Source organism: Macrotis lagotis, chromosome 2 (genome assembly GCF_037893015.1).
Source record: "Macrotis lagotis isolate mMagLag1 chromosome 2, bilby.v1.9.chrom.fasta, whole genome shotgun sequence".
NCBI lineage: Eukaryota > Metazoa > Chordata > Mammalia > Peramelemorphia > Peramelidae > Macrotis > Macrotis lagotis.
The window spans coordinates 250,347,457-250,365,648 of record NC_133659.1 but is presented as its reverse complement, the minus strand read 5'-3'; the positions used below and the strand labels follow the sequence as shown (position 1 = coordinate 250,365,648).

Here is an 18,192-nt window from a genome sequence, read left to right as displayed (position 1 = left end):
AGCAGAAGTAGTTTCCTGACCTGTACTCCAGGGAGAACCAAGCACAACTTGGAAGATCAGCAGGGAAACCTCTGCCAGAACAAGCACAAAGCCCAGGCCCTGAGTCCAATCACAGCATTCAGCACAGTCACGGCACTCAGTGTGGGCAGTAGCCCAGATCCAGGAAACAGAAGCAGGCCCATGCAGCCAGCAAGCAGGAACCTACAGGCAGCTACATCCTGTGTGCTCAGCCCACTGAAAGTAAGGGAGCAGAGGAAGACTTCCGAGGTGTGTCCTCTGTCCCTGGAACAGGAATCTGGGGATCTGACCACATTTAGATCTTGATCTCAGTCTAGACCCCACATAGAACACAGACCCTCCCCAACCCCGTGGCAGAGGGGTACACTTGTGGTCATTCACAGACCAAGAGAGTAGTCAGAGCCTCACATACACACTGAGGTTCTTGTGGGGGTGTCCCATAAAACTCAAAAAGCTCAAGCAGCACCCCCAAAACCAGGAACAGACTGAGAAATGAGTAAACAGAAAAAAAAGGAACCTGATGATAGACAATTACTTTGGTCTCATGGAGGACCAAAATACTCAATCTGAAGATGAGAAAGTTCAATCTTCTGTATCTAAAGACTCCAAGAAATATAGAAGTTGGGCTCAGGCTATGACAGAGATCAAAAAAAGATTTTGAAAATCAAGTAAGGGAGATAGAAGAAAATTGGGAAAAGAAATGAGAGAGATGCAGGAAAAACATGAAAATGAAGTCAGCAGCTTAGTCAAGGAGATACAAAAAAATGCTGAAGAAAACAACATGTTAAAAACCAGCTTAGGTCAAATGGATAAAACAGTTCAAAAAGTTATTGAGGAGAAGAATGCTTTAAAAGGCAGAACTGGCCAGTTGGAAAAAAAGATTAAGAAAACTCCTCCAGATGCAGAATGGAGCTAAAGGAAGCTGATGACTTTATGAGAAATAAGACACAATACTTCAACACCAAAAGAATGAAACATTAGATTAAAATGTGAACCATCTCAATGAAAAAACAACTGATCTGATAAACAGATTAAGGAAAGACAGTTTTAAAATTATTGGGATAACTGAAAGTCATGATCAGAAAAAGAGCCTTAACCTCATTTTTTAAAGAATTCCTACAGGAAAACTGCCATGATATATTAGAATCAGAAGGCAAAACAGAAATTGAGAGAATCGACGGATCTCCCCTGGAAAGAGATTCCCCCCCCCCCAAAAAAACAACCCCCAGGAATACTACAGCCAAGTTCCAGGACTCCCAAGTCAAAGAGAAAATATTACAAGCAGCCAGAAGGACACAATTTAAATATCGTGGAACTGCAGTCAGGTTCACACAGGACTTAGCAGCAACTACATTAAGGGCTCATAGAGCTTGGAATATAATATCCCAGAAGGCAAAGGAGCTTAGAATGCAAGCAAGAATCAACTACCCAGCTAAAGTAAACATCCTCTTCCAGGGGAAAAGATGGGCTTTCAATGAAACAGGGGAAATTCAAATGTTCCTGTTGAAATAAGCAAAGCTGAACAGAAAGTCTGACTCAGGTGAAGCATAGAGAGTGGAGGAGAAGGGTAAATTATGAGGGACCTAAGGATGATGAACTGGATGTATTCCTGCATAGGAAAATGATACTGATAATACTCATATGAACTTTCTCATTTAATAAAGAAGGTAGAAGGATCTTTTATAAATGAAACACAAGAGAGAGCTGAATTTGAAGATATGTTGTAAAAATGGAGTCAATCGCTAAAAGGCAAATGTACTGGGAATAAGAAAGGAGAGGTGGAAAAGGCAAAGATATTTCATATAAAAATATTTTTTTGCAATGAGCTTTTGTAATGATATAGAAGGGGGAAGTTAAGGGGAAGTGAGAGAACCTTCACTCTCAACAGAAATGGCTCAGAGACATCTAGAGCAAAAAGGAGAGAAGGGGGATAGAGGATATGGGGGATAGAGTAGATAATAGTCAGATGTAACACATTTTCTTTTTTACTTTTTGCAAGGGGCTGGGTTTGGGTGATCTGTCAGGGACCACAGGGCTGGGTGGTTGCTGGGTCTCTGGGGTGGTAGGTGGACTTGGGGCCTCTTGGTCCCAGGACCAGTGCTCTGTCCATTGTACCACTCAACTACCCTACAGCACATTTTAGAAGAGGAGCAGAGTAAAAGAAGAGAGACAATATAATATATGGCACAGGTGAGGAATGGATAGAGAGAATTACAATTAGCAACAGCAACTGTGGCAAAATATGGAAGTAACTTCTGTGATGGACTTGTGATAAAGAATGTGATCCACTGGAGACAGAGATGATGGTATCAGAACACAGACGGAAACACATTTTTTCTCTTTCTTTTACTTTCTTTCTCAAGAAGTTCTGTATTTTTGTGGGGGGAGTAGGTATTATGTTTATTCTTAAACAAGAATGTTTTAGTAATGTATAAATAAAATCAACCAAAAAATAAAACTAGGAGGGTTGGGAATTCAGGGAAGCATGGAAGGATTTGCACGAACTGATGCTGAGCGAGATGAGCAGAATCAGAAAAACATTGTACACCCTAACAGTAACATGGGGGTGATCATCATCCTTGATGGACTTGCTCATTCCATCAGTGCAACAACCAGGGACAATTTGGGGCTATCTGCAATAGCGAATACCAACTGTATCCAAAGAAAGAATTGTGGAGTTTGAGCAAAGACCAAAGACTATTACCTTCAATTTAGGGAAAAAACCTGTTACCTTATTATGTAATCTTGCTATCTCTTATACTTTATTTTTCTTCCTTAGGGATATGATTTCTCTCTCATCATATTCATCTTAAATCAATGCATACCATGGAAAGAATGTATAGGCTAACAGACTGCCTTCTGTGGGGGGGGGGGGGGGAAGCAAGAATAGGTATATATTTGTAAAACTCAAATAAATAAAATCTTTCATTGAAAAAAATACTGCCTCTCTCATGTAGACATTTATATCAATATAATAATCTTAATTTTAATTTTTGAGCAATCACTGCTTCCCCTTAATACTATGAACCTGGAAAAATTGTCACCTCCCCATTATAGAGGCAAAGACAAAGGAAGCCTTGACTCCTTCTCAATGACATGAAAGACATTTCCTGCAAAGTAATATCATATACAATCCTGTTTTGCTGCCATATACCCTGTTCCAAGCTCACTAGTACAAATATAGATTTTTTTAAAAAGCCTGTCTTTGCTCCCTCAATAGGTCAACAGCTGTCTCATCCCTGTTCCCTTGCAGAGGGAATGAACAAAATAAAAAAGTTGCCCTACTACATGCTAGAAAAGCCAAATGCAAAAATCTTCAAAAATAACAATTTATTTTCCCAAGACAAAGTAATCCTCCTATATGATCAGTGGGCAGGAATTCAATCTTTTTTACTTTACCCATGGTTATATGTTTTGGAATATACTTATTCTGACCTTTACTCTAAACAGTGAGTTATGAGTTTTTTCTATGGATGCTTTGATTCATTTGCCACAAATCCAGCACAAAGACTAAACAGGAGGATTGGATAGCCATTTCTCTTTAGAGCACATCAAAAGTCACAGAGTTAATGTTCTAAAATGTTTAGTGTTCTAAAAAAGCTAATTAGAGGCTAAATTCAACCTCTTCATTTTAGAAATGAAGAAATCTGAGACACAAAGAAATAAAAAGAATTTCTTAAAAAACTATCCCTAGGTTACAAAAAATAAAAGAAAGTAAAAAAAAAAGAGATTCTCTCTTTAATTAGCACGGCGGCTTCCAAAGAATGAAATGAGTTTTATTTCAGAATCTTAACTTTGTTAATATTAGAGTATATAAATGCCTGTAAAGGTACTTGTTTTTATTTTTTCATTGTATACATGACAAAATCTAATTTGTGAGAAGAGTAAATAGCTTTTAAGGGAAGGAGGAAGATTGAAAGTTAGCTCAGTATAAGTTTTAAAAAGTTAGTACTTATCATTAGGATGCTTCTAAGTTTAAAAAAATCCAGCTTTTGAGCAGTTCCTTAACTAATTCTTTTTATTCCGCCTTTGCAAATTAGAGTGAAGAGGAGATAAGAAATAAAAACAGAAAAGTCTATCTTGTTATTGAGATTTACGGAACTGAAAATGGAAGAGTAAATTCATGACTCCACAAATAAATAGGCACAAATGTTTGATTTTGGCTTTGCAAATTATAATGGAAAAATACTTTACTATTTAAATACTGATGTTACTCTTGAGTTAAATCACATGGGTTTAGGTTGGAAATCATCATTTATAAGTATAAAATATTTCTAGAATTTATAAGTATTTCTATTCTAAATAATGGAGATAAAAGAAAAAAAGCAAAAGCAGTTCATGACCTCAAAGAGCTAATGTTCTAATGAGGGAGACAAAAATGCAAGTAACTATGTTCATGATATATAGAGGCATATATAAGCAAATAAACATGCAGATACATACATATACAGAAACTATAATAAGAAGGTAATCTTAAGAGGGAATACAAAAGGGATAAGGAAAAGAGTCTAGTATAAGGAAGACAGGATGGCAGCAAAAAAAGACAAGGGGCATCCTGGTAAACAGGGTCAGTCAATGCAAAACCACAAAGATGAGAGATGAAGCATCATAATCAAGGGGTAGCAAGTAGGACAACAGAGTTGGACTTTAGAATATGCAGAATGTGGTAATGAGTATACAGACCAGAAAGATGGGAAAGGATCAAGCTTCTCCTTAAAAGTCAGAGAATTTTATATTTGATCCTGAAATCAGAGCCATGAAGGGAGATTAGAATGAAAAAGTTACTTTTTTTTAAAATTTCCCTTTTTTGGACAATTTTGAAGTATCTACAAATGGAGTATGCCATCTGTATCCAAAGAAAGAATTGTGGGCTTTGAACAAAGACCAAAGACTATTACCATGAAATTAGAAAAAAAGGGGGGGGGAGGCTAGGTGGCACAGTGGATAGAGCACCAGCCCTGGAGTCAGGAGCACCTGAGTTCAAATCCAGCCTCATACACTTAATAATTACCTAGCTTTGTGGCCTTGGGCAAGCCACTTAACCCCATTTGCCTTGCAAAAACCTAAAAAAAAATTAGAAAAAAAGTTATCTTATGTAATTTTGATAACTCATACTTGATTTTTCTTCCTTAAGAATATAATTTCTCTCTCATCACATTCAACTGAGAACAATGTATACTATGAAACAAAGTGAAGACTAACAGAATGCCTTCTGTGGGAGGTGGGGGAGGAAAGCAAGAATAGGGGAGAAATTGTAAAACTCGAAATAAAGAAAATCTTTCTAAAAAAATGAAATTTCCCTTTTTTATTACAATAATTTATATCAATAGAATAAAACAAGTATTTCATGATTGTTTAGGAAACTGCAAATCTACTATGCACAACTTGCTATTCCTTTTAAATATACAACAAAATTATCATGTAATACTTTTTATCCTTTTTTTCCACTCTCTCCCACCCCTTCTTTAGTGATGGTTACCATTAAGACTCAAATAGGTACATATATGTGAGTATGTAAAATTATTCTACATATGATTCTATTTATCCATTCTTACTCTGGATGAACACGGAATCTTTATTCACATGTCCTTTAAAATTAGAGTATTTATAACAAGTATAAAGTAGGCAATATAATAGGCAAAACTATTTACTCAAAGTCATTGTTAAAACAATATTGTTACTGTTTACAACATTGTCTCAGTTCTGTTCATTCTTTATTTCAGGGGAGTCTACACATATTTTTTCTAAAATCAACAAACTCACAACTTATTATAGCACAATAGTATCCCATCACAAATCATATACACCTTGCTCTGCCATCCCCCAATTGGTAGACATCCCTTTCTGGTGATTTCCAGTTCTTTACTACCACAAAGAAAGCTGCTACATACATTCTTCTTTCTATAATCATTTTGAAAATATATCTAGTAGTGGTAAGGGTCAATAGGTTATTAGAAATGCATTAAAGTTTTCCAGTTTGGTACAGAGAACTGAACATATGAAAATAACTTAAAAGAATCTGCAGTGTCTATATAGATGAAGGGAGACATAGTAGTTATCTTCAAGTATCTAAAGATTTATCATATGGAAGAGGGACACACTGTGTACACTTAACTACAATTTATATACAAATTCAGTAATAAGGATAGAACACTAGGAAACTATTCCACTAGGAAAAACCATAATTTAGCAAAGTCAAGAATACCCACCCTGGGCCATTGCCAATTGTCTTGACTTTTGTCTTTATTGTACTCTGGTGACTGGGGGGGGGGGGGCTGACAACTTTGCACAGCTCTGCCTCACTCAAATTCAATTCACACACAATTGGTCCTCTGCCAGATAGAAAGACAAAAAAGCAACATCTATGAAAGGGAAGAGATATGAAACAACAACTACAAGGAAATGGGTCAAAGTGAGACTTTTCTGAGGATAAAGGTATTATGAACAAATTTAGAGCAGTAAGGGAAGCAGTTAAGAGCAACTGAAAATTAGTAAGAGAGTAGGAATAATAGAGGGGGCCATTGTTAAAGAAGACAGGATGGAATGGGATAGCATGGTATGACTGGAATGAGACATACATATAAAAGGTACCTTGGCATGGAGAAGGGCCATCTCTCACATAAAACAAGGGTTAAAGAAAAGACAATTGTATGACATAGATGGCAAAGTAGAGGGAAGAAAAGGGAATGCTATGCAAATGGTCTCAATAAAAGTAAAATTAAGGAAAACTACAAGTTCCTTATTAATAATGCAAATAGCACTGAAAAACAGAGGGAAATTGCACTTTATCTTGTAGTTTTATCTGCTTAACTCTAATATAGATTCACTCTGCATTCAATTTTTTTTGAGGCTTGTTTGTTTTTGAGCAAATGATGGTGAAAGTATAAACTATCTAAGAGTGTAATAATTAATGTAAATTGAACACAATGATAATATGTACACCTACATCCCTGACTAATCTGCCAAGTATCTATAACTTGACAAAAATGTATTGAGAAAAACAAAAACATAACCTAAATTCTATATTGAATGAGATCTGAGCAATGATTTGGGGATCAATGGTTTCTTATTTTACATGAATTAAGTATAATACTTATTTTACTGCCTGGAATTTGCTTATTAAATTATAACCACATGGTATTGCTGAGTTCATACAATGAATCAAATATCAAAACATTTCTACTATCAACAAAATAAATGTGACATCAATAGGGTAAATGTTAAAGAAAATTAAAAGTGATGAAAACAATAACCAGATTAAAGTTTGAAACAAAATATCATCTTCCCCTAATCTTTATAATATTCATAATATCAAATGCTAATCTAGAGATCTTGCTGTTGCTATCTGTCCTTTGTTCTCGAAGAAGACAATGACATCAGGGATGTGATACAATGACACGCAAGTGAACTGGATGTGAGTGAAGGTGAGTTGTGTAAAGTCATCAGTGTCACTTAAAAAAGGATCTTCGAAGTTTAGCAGATTGAATAGCATTTCTGCTGCCTATCACATCTTGAGTGTTCAGGGGGCAACAAAATCGACGATGTCAGCTAGCCGCCCAGTTAGCCCATACTAAACATATCTCTGGATATTTAGGTGGATCAGTGGACAAAGTGTCAGGTCTGGTATCAAGAGGACTCACCATCATGAATTTAAATCCAGTCTCAGACACTTAATAGTTGTGTGACCCTTGGCAAGTTACCTAACCCTGTATGTCTCTGTCTTTTCATCTATAAAGTGAACTGGAAAGGGAAATGGCAAGCTATTCCAGTATCTTTCTCAAAAAAAAAATCTTAAATGGGTCAGGAAAAGTCAGATACAACTGAAATAACCGAAGAACAGCAATAAACATATCTTTTATTAATAAATGAAACTATTCCAGATTTCTATGAAGCATTAATGTGATATATTATCTATTCACCAACAGATACTATTAGTTCTGTCCAGAATGAGTCATACTCCATACCATACTCTCCAACCTAGACACTAGATTGTCATAAAGGCCTATCCACAGGAGGAAAATGCTTTTTAATGGCTTGGAAGTTGCTGATATCACAAACACTATACTAAGGCCATCATAAATGAACTTCAAACTGAAAGAAAAGAAAACCTCTTCCATTCTTAGAGGGAGGAAAGAAAGGAAGAGAGGAAAGTAAGGAGGAATAAAGGAAAGAAAAAAGGGAAGGATGAAAAGCAGAAGGAAGGGAAAAAAGGGAAGGAGGGAGAGAGAAAAGGAATAAATACTCTTCTAGACCAAGATTCTCTCATTTCAGTGATTCTTAAAGAGATCTGGCTTTACTCTCCCATTCTCAGGGTTAGTCCAAAGCTATAACTATTCACTATGCTCATTAATAATATTCATGAAAAAATATAATATCCAACTATCCTATGAAAACTACAACTAACTTTAAGTCCATATTCTTCCTATACAATAGATGTAAAAATAGAACAGGTAAGAATTAGTCATTCCTTTCAGAGATTCTTCTGAATCAGGGGGGTCTATTTAATGTGATATGGCTTTCAACTGGTTTCTTTTACTGTTTCTCATGAGTAATTTGAACAAACTGTACATGAAAGCTATAATCATATTTAAGTAATATTTTCTAAATTCTCAATTAAAATAATGAATCCTAATCTCACCTTTACTCAATGTCATCTCTCATTATCTTTTATTGATGTGAGCATTTGCTGTTTTATGATACTGTTCATGTAAGGCCATGTCTACACTAGTCATGAAGATTCAAGCATCTTGTGCAATATCATCGTATCATCAATCCATGCAAGTGCTGCCGAAGACCCAGTTATGACTGCAAGGTTAAAATTAAAGTAACTTAAAATGATAATGTAGAGCCCATTCTTTTATTCCAAGGCTGAACACAACAAGCAATTAGTTCCTTCACTACCTATAATTGTTTTTACTGGAAAATACACATGACAAGGCTGTCTGAAGGAAAGAAAAAGATTAATCGCCTCTCAAGAGAAAAAAAAATTTGAAATTCTCAAGGTAGGATGAGTATCAATTTTGAATAAATTAAATTGCCTGTTGATTTAAATCCATATCCCCGAGGAAGGTAAACAGTTATTCTATAGACACTAAAATTATGCTACAGCTTTAAACAATAAAGCTTACTTTTGTTCTTCATTATCACATATCTGTAATTCAAATCAGGCTTTCTTGTCTTTTCAAAAGTAAAACTATGATAGGATGCCACAGTACAAAGAACAATAAACTAGTCTAGTCTAGGGAGTCTGGGTTTGAATTCTATGAAATTTAGCTCTTTTATCACAGATAAAGAGCTTAATTCAATACAATTTTTTTTGCAAGGCAAACAGGGTTAAGTGACTTGCCCAAGGTCACACAGCTAGGTAATTATTAAGTGTCTGAGGCTGCATTTGAACTCAGGTACTCCTGACTCCAGGGCCGGTGCTCTATCCACTGCGCCACCTAGCTTCCCCTCAATACAATTTTTTAAAAAAATTAAAAAGATACTATGCATGTGCGAAGCATTCTTCCATTTCAAGAGGGGAAGACAAAATAAATGGAAAGGAAGTGAGGAGGAAGAAGAGAATGTTGATGAGGTAATGCAGTCAGGAAAGAGTTAATGAGCAATTAAAGTAGGCATAGCTAATAACCCACGTGAAATGGCAATCTGGACCAGAGACTCACCAGTCAGGAAAATAGGCACCAGAGAAGAAGCACTTCTAGGCTGATAATGAAAAAAAGGAGCAGTCCAGAGAATTAATTGAGTTGCAAATTTTAAGCCACTGGATCCTACCTATTCTTTCTTTGTATATTTTGAAATCTGTTCTCACAAAATCTAGAGATTTTGTGCACAATCTGTCTAACATTTCTCTTCTTTATTATGAATCCTAAAATGAAAGAATAACCAGTTCCCAAAATTTCTATTATTTCTCCTTCAGCAATTAAAGAAGAATTTTCTGATTCTTGGTTTAAGAATTTTTTTCCAATAGTTCATATACAAATGAATTTGTTCTGCATCAATATGCAACAAATAAAAGGTGAGAATTTTCTATTCACCATATTAGAGATGTTCCTCAGCTACCCTATTGGGGTTTCCTGTAAGGATTGTTAAGAAGTCTCCAACCTTTTTGAGTTGCCATATTTTCCAGAAACACTGGACCCAGAGTATGCAGGAAGCCCTGAATGTTTCAAAGATAAAACCCACCCTAATACCCCAGCTGACATCATTTGATACTTGCATCACAAAATGGATGCCCTGTGTGTCCTTGTAGTCAAGAGAGGAGCCAGACAGTCTGCATTAGGCTTGTGCAGCTGAAACCCTTATATTTAAATAGACTATTATATCTTCATGGTCTAGCAGTTCTCAAGGAAAAAGAATCTGGTTTTTGCCATTGCCTTGTTCCTCCCCTTTGGGAAAGGTTTTGTTCTTTTCTCACTTTTACCATACCTTCCCCCTCCCATGTCACACTAGATAGAGAGTTCTGATATCTCCTATTTCCTTTGTCCTGCTGTTATAATAATTCTATAGGAGTTGTGAATTCTTTTGAGGTCCACATGCATGTTCATTTCTCTTGAAATAAACCTAGTTTTCATATAACCTTCATGAAGTTGTGATTGCCTGTGAACACTGGTATAAGGTAATACTTAATTTCTCTGAAATTCATCTGCTAATGTGAAAAATAATATCTGTACTACCTACTTCACAGGGCTGCTATAAAGATCCAACATGGTAAAGCAAATAAAGTACTTTTCAAACTCTAAAAATCTATATAAATAACAGCTCTTAGGAGTATTACTCATGTAGATTGTTAGCTTATCAATATGTTGCTAAATGGAATTAATAAAGGAAAAGATAATTTGCTGAAACACAAGAACTCATAACCTCTCTCCATTTTTTAAATCCTTCAAAGATTTTGAAACTGTTTTCATTTATTTCTCACTATCAATTGAAATTATATTCTGATTTCCTTAACAACATTAAGGAAAACCACTAAGCCAATAAATAATCTAAACAAAATTAGAACAGGTATGCTTGCCTATTTAAAAAATCAAAATATATATGAATATTTTATAAGTACTCATACATGTAAATGCAATAAAAACCTTGGCTAGAATTGATAATTGAAAATGATGATGCTTGTCCTTCATTCGTGAAGAAGATCATGACATCAGGGAGATCAATGATGCAGATCCTTTGACCAAGCAATACCACCATTAGGTCTATATCCCAAAGAGACAAAAGAACAAAAAGGAAAAAGACCTTCAATAGTCTCTCCTCACATAGATTATAGATAATGTTGGACTGTTCATATCTTAGTAACTTTATAAGACACTCATGAGAAAATGACCATTTAACATTTGTCTGTAGAGACTGTTTATCTGAAATGGCTGAAGTGACATTTAAGATTCGGTGAGAAAGAAGATGAAAAGAACTACTTTCCTGAGAGAATTACTATAGTTCACCAAGGTAATAATTATATTATGAAGAACCATTATAAAATCAATGCTTTTGCTGTTATTCTGAGAAACCAGAATAATGGCACTATATTCTGGAGTTTAGAAGAAACCAGTAGTTAAAGTAATGATTAGAGGTGCTCTGATAGTGATTTTTCTCACAGTTAAGCATAGCAAATAACAATTTATGACTTTGTTTTATTATTTGATACAGTGTAAATAAACTGGAAAGGCAGTAACTTTAATATTTAAGTTTAGAGGGATAAGTTTAGAGATGTTACAGAGCAGGATAGAAGCAGATAATTATACGGTTTTTGACTAAATAATCTGTAAACTAGGATGGGGGCTCATAGAATAGTGATTAATTAATGAGAAAGGGGTTGAAATGTTAGGAATTAATGAGGACATATCCAAATGTAACCTTAGAACTAAAGATAGTTAATATATAAGAAGACAAATACCAAGCTGAGGGATGACCCTCTCAATGCTAAAACACTGCAACACTACAGTTATGTTACTATAAAGCATAAACAGTCAAAAACTAAACAGTGAATAATTATAGCTAATTTCAGTCCTTAAAAAAGTGATGAAAAATACCTTTTTCCTCTTTCTCTGATGAGATGAGGGCTATGGGTTCAAAATATTGCATTCAATGTCAGAATCAGTTGTTTGTTACTTAGTTCTGGTCAACTTTATTTCCTCTTTTTTTTTCCTTCTTATTCTTTGCTAAAGGAAATACCTTTCTGGGTAGAAGTTATGACTTGACATGAGTATTGTTGCTATTAGATATACAAATATCATATATATATATATATATATACATAATATATAAAGGCAATATAAAAACAAAAGATAGTAATAATTTTTAAATAATCATAAACCTCAGGCTGCCTTACACATTAACTCTGCCATTAAACTACTCTCTTTATTGCCTTCAATTTTATTTTAAAATATGCTTAGTGAGCTAATTGTGAACATATTTAGTAATAAATTATTTACTATTCATTTAGAAACATAAGCACTTTTAAGTATGCACAAGTCAAAAGATATAAAACTGAAATAAATCAGCAAAAATAAGCTTAATAAATAATAGTTAAAGTTTCACATACAGTTGGGTAGAAAAGTCACCTTTTATATAGAAAACAAGAAGTTTTTCTAATAAAGACAGTGCCAAAACAAAAATATTGCCACTTAACCCCATTTGCCTTTCTTGCAAAAACCTAAAAATAAAAAAGAATATCACCACTCATTTACTAGATAAATAAATATAATAAATATAAATATGTAATACATATAAATATAAATATATAAATATAAATAAAATAACAAAAGACATCAAGAAAAGAAACACAAAAAAGTAAAAGTATTTCTTTTTATAATATAAACAACTTCTGAGACAATCCTGAATCAACCAAAAAAATTAACTGAAATATTTTGCAAGTTTGTAGAATATAAAATAAATCCACACAAAATGTCAGTATTTCTTTATATTACCAACAAAACCCAGCAGAAAGAAACAGAAAGATAAATTACTGGAGAAACAAAAAGTCAAGAACTCAAGGGAAATAAGGAAAAGAGTAAGAAGCTAATCTTAACAATGCCTTATCTAAAACTATACTATGATACTAGATAAAAAAATAGACTGATCAATAGAAGAAATAAGATGTACAAAATACAGAAGCAAACAAGAGTAGTAGGAGAGTGTTCAATAAATCAAAGACCCAATTCCTAGGGAAGTAACTTACTATTCAAGAAAAACATCTAGGGGAAGCTAGGTGGCCCAGTGGATAGAGCCCTGGAATCAGGAGGACCTGAATTCAAATATGATCTCAGACACAATAATAATTACCTAGCTGTGTGGCCTTGGGCAAGTCACTTAACCGTACTGCCTTATAAAAAAAAAGAAAGAAAAACATCTAAGTAAACTGGAGCACAGTATGAACAAAGTTAGGTATAGACAAAAAGCTCCTATCATAAAACAGGTCGAGTTTCAACAAAAAAATTGACTTGGAAATTAACTGTCCAGATTTAATGACTAAAGGTAATTCCATAAAAGGAAGAAGAAAGGAAATATCTTTCAGAATTATGAATAGGGTAAGACCTAATCATCCAACAAAGTATATGGAGGATTACAGATTTGGATTATGTAAAAATGCAAAAAATTTTGCACAAACAAAACCAAAGGAGTTAAAAATGGAAAGGAGAAAATCTTTCTGATAAAGGTCTCATGTACAAAATACAAAAACAATAATGGTGCTTTAAGGATTACAAAATACTTTATATATGTTATCTTATTTGATAATAGGATATAAGGATATGGATGTTTTAATTTTTTTATTTTTTGCTTTTTTGCAAGGGAATGGGCTTAAGTGACTTCCCCAACATCACACAGGTAGGTAATTATTAAGTGTCTGAGGCCAAATTTGAACTCAGGTCCTCCTGACTCCAGGACCAGTACTCTATCCACTGCATCACCTAGCTGCCCCAATATAAAGACACAAAATACTAATTCAAATGTATAAAAACAAAATCTATTCACAAAAAGATAAACAGTCAAAGACTAAGAGCAGGCAATCTTCAAAGAAGATAATAAGACCTAAATATTAATAATTCTAAGATTCTATGTGAATTCAAAAATTCAGAAATTTCCTGATGCCAGTTCCTGGTACCTAGTAGGGGCTATTCCCTTCCCCTTTTCTCCAAATAAGAATAGCACAATCCATACATGCCTCCCATCTTGGTGTCTCTTGTCCCAAGTCCTCCCCTATGTACCCAGTGGCCTTATTAATGTATTGAAGGCTTTCCTTGATTTCTCCTGACTTCAAGAGGATGCCAGTGGAGCACTAGCTACTCATCATTCCTTACTCTTACCATGTGACCAGTCCATTTTTTCATCCTTTCATAACACTTCTATTCTTTTTCAGAATTCCTCAAAGGTCATTATATACTGCAGCCTGCACACACCAAACATTTACCTCTCCACTGACTTCTGTGTGATATTTATTTTTTAATTCTTCAAAGTGAAACTGTATGCCAATGGTGACAAGAAGTCAGAGTTGGTTTTAAAAAATACAGGTCTTTGCTTTCATGGCAAACAAAGTCATAACAGGAACTTTGAAATTTCCCAAAGGCAATTCAATTTAACACAAAGTTCCATTTCTATTATATCACTACTACATCAGATGATGTCAGATACTTCATGGTGATGCCAACAATATATGATCTCTGATAGGTTTTACCATACTGGAAAGACTTCAAGTATAGCATTTACCACAGACAAATTCTGTTTTCCTAGGCCTAACCTAGGTAAGTATCTGATGATACAACACCAATACAATGGCCATCCAGTGAGAATTCTTTTTTTGGAAATGGTAATCCATGTAAAACTAAAAAATGACTTTCAGTCCTTTAATCATAGTAATGCCATAATCCTACATATTTGCAAAATTTTATATGGACCATCATATTTCACATGCACTGCAGTATATTGAGGAAAAAATACTGTTCCTACTGTTAGAAGGCCTAGATTTGGGTCTCAACTCAGGTTAAACTTGGACAAGGTTTTTAGAGTCTCTAGAATTCATTCATAAAATGAGGGCAGTGTACTAATCTCTAATTACTCTTCTAGCTCTAAATCCTAAAATTCTAAATCAAGTATTTATATTGGGCAAATTCCCATTTATCTAAGCTAGTTACTTTTTCAAAATTACATTAAATGAGGTGAAAAAAACAATATGAAGGAACAATATAGAATAACAGGTTTTGAGTTGGGAAGGACCTTAAAAGTCACCTACACAGCTTTTTCATTTTACAGATTAAGATAACTGAAACTGAGGAGAATAAGGGACTCGTCCAAGTCACCACAGAGTGATATTTAAACCCAAGCCACTGTATCCCATGATGTGTTTCCCATTTTCCTTTGTGGAAAATGATAAATACACCAAAAATGTTCATTAGTTTTAAATGAACTTCTCAAAACTCTTTTTTTCCTTTAAAAAAAGAAAAAATATGTTAAACTTTTCATCACTTTCTACTGCTGTTATGTTTATTCCACTTGGCTTATATGGTTGCCAGGAAACAAGTACATCAAAGAATATTTCAGGCCACAGAACAAACTCTTGGCTAGAACTAAAGAGATCATACTTTGTAAATAGAGCAAACCTTTGCTACAGGTGGCACCAAATAGGGGCTGTCCCTATCTATGGAGCTGGCTCTATTTTCCAAACAGGTACAGCAAGATAAAGGCTGCACAAAACAGAAGTCACATCTGGCAAATGGAATAAATTGATATCTGGCTCACAAGCCGCAAAACACATTCAATGAAGTTAGCTGTCAAGACCTATCTGCTTTCTCGATTAAATATTCTGCCTTTTGCCCTAAGCCTTTCAGCCCACCCCAAAGCCTTCAAACTTATTTCAAAGACCACCATTCAATTACAGGCTGAATAATTATTTGGAAAGGAAGGCATTTTCTTTATCTGCATAGTTGAAAGAGGGAAGGGGCTAAAAAGAAAAAGAAAAAGGAGTTAGCTAGTTCTTAAGTTTGAAGATGCTGACTCACTGAGATGGTGACGGGGAAATCGGGCTTTACCCAAATTCTCATCAGAGAAATAAGGGCAGCAGCAGCTTTTAAGAGTTAACATTCTTTAAATGGAAACCAAAAACTGAATTAATTTCCAAAACCTCCAGGGCTGCTGGCTAATAGAAAACTGTCCTTATGTGTAGGTAACTTTCCAAGGGACACTTTATGAATTACATGAAGGCGGCACAGATCACCCTGGAAATGCAGCGTGCTCCCTATTATCGGTCCAGGTGAATGTGAACTGAGATTGCACAAAGCCCAGAAACCCCAGGACAGGGCAATCTGCGGCTCAACGCGCCCCGCCCGCCCAGGGAAGGGCGCCGAGGGCAGAAGCGCCCGCGTTTCGGGGCCCAGCCCCGGCTCGCAGGGGACCCCCAAGTCGCAGGGGGTGCTACGAACTAGGGAAGGAGAGGCGGACACGCCCCCTCCATCCTCCCCGGGGGTAAAGGGCAGGAGCTTCGGGGAGGGACCAGGGGGACCCCGCCAAGGGGGTCGTCTCCCACCGGCCCCGTCCAAGGGCCTGGGCCCCGCCCCGCCCCTCACTTCCCAGGCCGGGGGAACACAAAAGACCCGGCTTAGTGTCCTTTTACCTGCTCCCAGCTGCCACGAGCACCGCCGCCTCCGTCTCGGGCCTCGGGGCCGCTCCCCCTCCACCCCAATACCGTCCCCAGCCTCCACACGCGCCCTGTCTGGGTCCTTCGGGCCACTTGTTCCCAGGTGGGGACTGGGGGTGGGGGGGTGAGACGGCCCTCGAGCCAACCTCCGTCTCCCGGAAGTTGTCCTCTAAGGCCCGCCCTCCGCAGCGCCCATCGTTTATTTCACAGATGCGTGTCACGTGGTTTCGGGAGTAAACTCCACCCTTCACGCTCGCAGAGATGCTCTCCTCCCTCCCCCTTTTCTCCTCCTGTCCCTCCTTTCTCTCCTCTCCTCCTCCTCACTCTCCATTAGCATCTTGGTCCACAGGCCTAGTCTCCTTGGCCTAGCTGCCCACTTCTTCCATGACTCCTTTCAGATTTGCAATCTGGTCATCTTTGTTAGGCCATTCCTGACTGTAAGGAATCCCAGACAGAGAAACCCCATCCCCACCCCCTTTTCTTTTTTTTAAATATCCACGTGTTAAGAGTGTCTTTCTGTGATGCCCATAGGTCCAGGGCTTCAGCAGCTCTTTTTCTCTTCAGACCACAGTTTTGTTGCGGTTTGTTGTTGTTGGGTTTTTTTTGGAGGGGAGGGGAGTCCTCAAAGCATCTCTGAATAATGACTTCCCTAATTGACTTCTATATTACTTCTTGGCTCCTTTCCTTTTCCTTCATTGTCTCCTTCCTTTCAAACTAAGCAACTTGACCATCTAGATTCCTTTCCTTCATTCCAGTCTATTATAAAATTCTCCAGTGCCACCCAGTGAGAGAGATAATGTGGCATAAGTTGCTGGGATACTCAACTTGAAATCATTCCCAGGACCTGTGGAGTCTGAGTTTGGCCACTTAACAACCTATGAGATCAATCCATGACTCTTTCCAGGCTTCTCTGAATTCCCATCCCTCCTGATTTCTAGGAGAACAATGGTATTCCATAACATACATATATATAACACACTTTATTCAGCCATTCCTCAATTGATGGACATTCACTCAGTTTCCAATTCTTTGACACCACAAACAGGGCTGCTATGAATATTTTTGTACAAGTGATGTTTTTACAACCTTTTTCATGATCTCTTCAGGGTTAGACCCTTAGGTGGTATTGCTGGATCAAAGGGTATGCACATTTTTATTACCCTTTGGGAGTAATTCCAAATTGCTCTCCAGAAAGGTTGGATGAGCTCACAGCTCCAACAACAATGTATTAATGTCCCAGATTTCCCACATCTTTCAACATTGACCATTGTCACATTGTCAACATTGGTGATATTGGCCAGTCTGAGAGGTGTGAGGAGGTACCTCAGAGATGCTTTAATTTGCATTTCTCTGATCGGTAATGATTTAGAACAATTTTTCATATGATTATGGATTGCATTGAAGTCCTCATCTATAAAATTCCTCTGCATATCCTTTGAACATTTGACAGTTGGGGAATGGCTTGGTTTTTTTTTAATAAATTTGACTCAGTTCTCTATATATTTTAGAAATGAGTTCTTTGTCAGAAATACTAGTTGTAAAAA

The 18,192-nt window shown here is 36.3% G+C and overlaps 1 protein-coding gene across 4 annotated transcripts in view; it reads right to left on the bottom strand.

Annotated features, from left to right (window-relative positions):
* The window catches only part of CCDC91 (coiled-coil domain containing 91), a 414,466-nt gene extending 397,656 nt beyond the window's left edge, over positions 1–16,810 (bottom strand). For all 4 annotated transcript variants that reach the window (XM_074225704.1, XM_074225703.1, XM_074225707.1 and 1 more), the window contains exon 1: positions 16,625–16,810. The gene's annotated coding sequence lies outside the window, so the exon portion shown is untranslated. The remainder of the gene's footprint in view (positions 1–16,624) is intronic.
* Positions 16,811–18,192: the final 1,382 nt, after the last annotated feature.